Consider the following 5,191-nt stretch of genomic DNA (forward strand, 5'->3'; position numbering starts at 1 on the left):
TACATTAAAATGAGAAAAATCCTCACTAAGTTAGTGACAATAATTTTACACATGGAGTTAACCTAGTTTAACTAGCTGGCGAATAATAAAGAAACAGTTCAACTGATATCTAAAGGAAAATGTGGATTTAATATAACATGCACAATACATCCCTTCTGGGGTCTCTCTTTCAAGCGTAACAATTATCAGGGGCTGCATCGGGCTTAAAAATGTAGTTGACATGATCACAGCTGGGGTGACCCAATTACAGTCGAACTTGTAATGTGACTCCTAGCTTCTGCCTCAATAACAGTGCTGCCAATATTTTTGTGCAAATTTAGCATGTGTTTGTATGAGTGGCCTTTGCATTTAAAGCACAATATTTTCCCAAAGCACCTCTATTATTAGAGATGCAAATAGGGAATGCTTTATCTCACTAGATTAATTAGTCTATGTGTAGCCTATGCTTTTCAGTGGAACTATTACTGCTACTTGCCTTCTTGTCTGCAGGTGCACAGAAAACAATCTCCACTTCCTTGTTAAGAAAGCTTCCTTTCAGAGTGGCTTTATTTGTTTGTGGCGTATAACATTATCTTTCATTCTGCTGAAATGGCAAAGAAGGTACCCTTCCATTTACCATTTTACATCTGTTTGCTTTCATATGTCCTGATTATTTTTCTGGCATAGCTCAAAGCCAAAGCACTTTCTGTACTGAATGAACTGGGCGTATAGTTCCAAGAAACGGAGTAAGTCAACACAAGGCCAGAACTGGGAAGTCAGTAAAACAATTTTTTAAAAAGACTATACATAGATGAAATGTGTCAGGAGTTGTGTGGGCCACAGAACTTATGATTGGCACCTGCACTTGTGAATTATAATCCTTGTGTCACCAGATTTTGTTTTTAGCGATTCATCATTCACAAGCTTTTTGCTAATACCATTTGCTTATACCATTACTCTAAATGTCAAAGCTGTTCCCCTTTATTTGTAAAACTGCAATATTTCCTAGTGACGCTTTTTACGTGACGGTGTGATGATTTCCTAAAATAACACAGTGGTCTATCAAAGGTCAGTAAGACCTCAGTTTGCATTCAGACAACATGCTGTTCACATAGCTCACTCTAGGAAATGGAAAGTGATGGTGGATGGTGGGGGGCGAGGTGGAAGAGATAGCATGGTAGAGGGAAGGGCCAACAGAAAGACAGAAGTAAACTGTCTTCTGATGAGGCAGAGATAGAAAGCCCCAGATTGGAGGTTGAGCAACTACCAGCAGACATGTGGCTTGGAGATTGGTAAATGCACAGTAAACTTTGTTCCAGCTTGTTTCCCTGATGAGTAATTTTAGTAAATCTATTGAATGGCATGTCACTCAACCATACAGACCAGGAAGGCTGGTCGGTGCTGAGTTAGCTTATTTCAACTGGGACAGTGGCGGAGTGTTACAACTGAGCTCTCTGTTTAGGGGCTAAGGAGAGCAAAAGTCAGCCCTTTTTTTGTTCCTGATTGATATCCTGTACACCTGAATGGAAAGTCAATGTGTGTGGACACTGATACAGACTAGATCTGGCTTGGCGAAGTTTCCCCCTGCCTTCCTTTTATGAATAACCATCTTCAGGAGAGAAGTGAAAAGTGGAGCAAAAAAATTGGAAAATAAAATAAAACTAGAAAATTGTTTGAACAGTGGTGACTGAAAGCTATAAAGCACTGTTGGCAATTCCACAAACAAGGTATGAACAAAAATCATTTTCCACAATATTTATATCCCTAATAACTTATCTCATTTTCAGACCCCCATCGCCAGTGGAGACCACCCTCGCATAAAGTCACCTTGTTTCAAATAATATTTCATTCTTGGAGCTGGAGAAGGCCAGCTTGCTTTCAAGCGAAGAACATATAAGGATCAATGTGAGTATAAGGGTAACTGAGAAAGAGCAGAATTAATTCTTAATATTTTTATTATAGGCTTTCTGTAAAACGTAAACAGAAATGTATTATCTAAGATAATTTATTTTCCCTGATTTTCTGCCCTTCATGAGTGGTGACTTTTACTAGGATACAGTTCTACATTCACCAGGAGTTTCAACACCTGGCCTAAACTGTCATTCTTCATGTGTCAGCCTGGATAGTGAGCATCAGCAGGCATTCAGACGTGTTATGGAGGGGGAGGGGTGGGGAGGGGTGCGTCACAGCCTGGTCTTGTCCATTATCCACACACAGCAGGGGTCACTGGATAGTGACCAGGAGTGGGAACCATGGCTGATACTTTCACCCCTACTGGAGAACATCAAGGCCAACGTTGTGTACCTCATACGTTGCAGGAAAGGATGCCCCGGAGCATGGTATATCGGCGAGACCATGCAGACACTGTGACAACGGATGAACGGACACCACGCAACAATCGCCAGACAGGAGGGTTCCCTCCCAGTCGGGGAACACTTCAGTAGTCAAGGACATTCAGCTTCCGATCTTCGGGTAAGCGTTCTCCAAGGCGGCCTTCGAGACACACGACAACGCAAAATCGTCAAGCAGAAATTGATAGCCAAGTTCCGCACCCATGAGGACGGCCTCAACCGGGATCTTGGGTTCATGTCACGCTACATGTAACCCCACCAGCGAAAAAAAATTATCTGTTTTTAATACAACTGGACATTCTCTCTCTCTCTCTGCCTTTCAGGTTTCTTTCTCTCTCTGTCTTTGTGATCTGACCCATTGTGTATTCAGTATACTGGGATGTAATGTTTTCCGTGGCTAACCTGTCTGAACACCAACGACACCTTTGATTGCTGTGATCGTCTCCCAGCCGAGGTGTGATAGGGGGCAGTTGGAAAGATTATCTGTAATCATCAGGCATTGTTCTCTGACTATATATGCTATGCGTTTTTAGAACCCTTCACTCACCAGACGAAGGAGGAAAGCTCCGAAAGCTTGTGATTTAAAATAAAAGTGTTGGACTATAACCTGGTGTTGTGCAAGTCCTTACATTTATAACTTCATCCTAACTGAGATCAGGTAACTCAGCAGAAACCAGAGATTAAACTGGGTTCCTTCCTCATCTTTTGATTCTTTACCACACTCACTGAATCATCAGGGGAGCACCAAGCAATTTTTGTTTTTTTAAGTGAGAAACAAGAACAATGCTGGATGACCCCTTGCTGAATGGTTCAGAAATAGTTAATTGGCTCCATTTGGCTTCTTTTGAAAGTGGTATTTCTTATTACATTTTGTTTATTCTGGCAAACAGCATGATGAACTGATTTTGACCTCCTTTGTTTACTGGCAGAAGCACATGACATGGGCTATCACATGGAAAACACCGAGTAAGAGCCAACAACAGCAGCAAGTCACTCTACATCATTCCTATTAGTTACTAGAACCAATGACAGATAATTTTGGCTTTAATACAATAACCAAATGTGAACATGTGCTGCCTTATTACAACATTCTCTGCCATTTCAACCCTATTACTAACAAAAGAACACAATGACTCTATAATAAGTAACTGAACAACAGCAGCCAAGCAATGAGTTAAATTAGGGCTACTTTATATAGGCAAAGGTAGTTTCTGATTAAATAGCAATATTTTTCTATCTCAGCTTAATTATTTCCAGAAATGCAAAGCAGGGATGTTTCTTCCATTTGCCTACATGTTGCAGCACTCCCTTTGTCTCCAGGGAACTTGCTCCGAAGTGTGCCAGAAATAAAAAAGTTTTGAATTCCAATGACACACTCGGCAGAGGAAAATTCCCTATCCGGATGTTCGTGCTGTTAATAGAGGGCTGCATTCTTCCCCTGAAGATCATGTGGTTTTCTGTCCGCTCTGATAGTGCGAATATTAGTGATTCCACAAGACTGCCTCTCCGCATTTTAATGATTCAGGCAATTACAGGAGCTAAGGCTCCAGCTTCTAGCAATGAGGGGGTAATTTGGACTTCTTGCGATAATGTAAAATGGGTGATAGCGAGTTGGTAGCCTGTTTTAGATCTCTCACGATTTTTATTTCCATTGAAGTCAATAGTTTTACACTGTTGCACAAAGTCTAAATATCCCCCAACGTGTGTATGATTTAGTATAGTTCTAGCACAAATGCAGAAATCAGATCCCGAATTTTCCCGACAATTCAGTGTGCCAGCACAAAAGACTGTATACAAGAGTTGCTTTCCTATTGCCGTTGAGAATATTTTTGAAGCCATTTCCCTCCATTCCTCCCCCACTGAGATAGTATTCTGGGTGCTCACTCCTCCTTCCCTACCGAGATAGTTTACAGGATGGTCTGCCCTCCCCTAACTGAGTCAGTTTACAGGGTGGTCCGCCCTGTCCCCACTGAGTCAGTTTACAAGGTGGTCCGCCCTGTCCCCACTGAGTCAGTTTACAGGGTGGTCCGCCCTGTCCCCACTGAGTCAGTTTACAGGGTGGTCCGCCCTGTCCCCACTGAGTCAGTTTACAGGGTGGTCCGCCCTGTCCCCACTGAGTCAGTTTACAAGGTGGTCCGCCCTGTCCCCACTGAGTCAGTTTACAGGGTGGTCCGCCCTGTCCCCACTGAGTCAGTTTACAGGGTGGTCCGCCCTGTCCCCACTGAGTCAGTTTACAGGGTGGTCCGCCCTGTCCCCACTGAGTCAGTTTACAGGGTGGTCCGCCCTAACCCCACTGAGTCAGTTTACAGGGTGGTCCGCCCTAACCCCACTGAGTCAGTTTACAGGGTGGTCCGCCCTAACCCCACTGAGTCAGTTTACAGGGTGGTCCGCCCTAACCCCACTGAGTCAGTTTACAGGGTGGTCCGCCCTAACCCCACTGAGTCAGTTTACAGGGTGGTCCGCCCTAACCCCACTGAGTCAGTTTACAGGGTGGTCTGCCCTGTCCCCACTGAGTCAGTTTACAGGGTGGTCTGCCCTCCCCCCCACTGAGTCAGTTTACAGGGTGGTCCGCCCTGTCCCCACTGAGTTAGTTTACAGGGTGGTCCCCCCTCCCCCCCACTGAGATAGTTTACAGGGTGGTCCCCCCTCCCCCCCACTGAGTCAGTTTACAGGGTGGTGCCCCCTCCCCCCACTGAGATAGTTTACAGGGTGGTCCCCCCTCCCCCCAACTCAGTCAGTTTACAGGGTGGTGCCCCCTCCCCCCACTGAGATAGTTTACAGGGTGGTCCCCCTCCCCCCACTGAGATAGTTTACAGGGTGGTCCCCCTCCCCCCACTGAGATAGTTTACAGGGTGGTCCCC

The 5,191-nt window shown here is 44.7% G+C and overlaps 1 long non-coding RNA gene across 2 annotated transcripts; it reads left to right on the forward strand.

The window, feature by feature from the left end:
• The first annotated feature begins 493 nt into the window (after positions 1 to 493).
• On the forward strand, positions 494 to 2,885 carry LOC137320537 (uncharacterized). 2 transcript variants are annotated; one of them, XR_010962579.1, is made up of 3 exons: positions 494 to 600; positions 1,767 to 1,884; positions 2,298 to 2,885. It is a non-coding gene; the product is annotated as an uncharacterized lncRNA (long non-coding RNA). The 2 variants fall into 2 exon arrangements; XR_010962580.1 differs by lacking the exon at positions 494 to 600 and adding an exon at positions 1,116 to 1,271.
• Positions 2,886 to 5,191: the final 2,306 nt, after the last annotated feature.

This window comes from Heptranchias perlo, chromosome 4 (genome assembly GCF_035084215.1).
Source record: "Heptranchias perlo isolate sHepPer1 chromosome 4, sHepPer1.hap1, whole genome shotgun sequence".
NCBI classification, from domain to species: Eukaryota; Metazoa; Chordata; class Chondrichthyes; order Hexanchiformes; family Hexanchidae; genus Heptranchias; species Heptranchias perlo.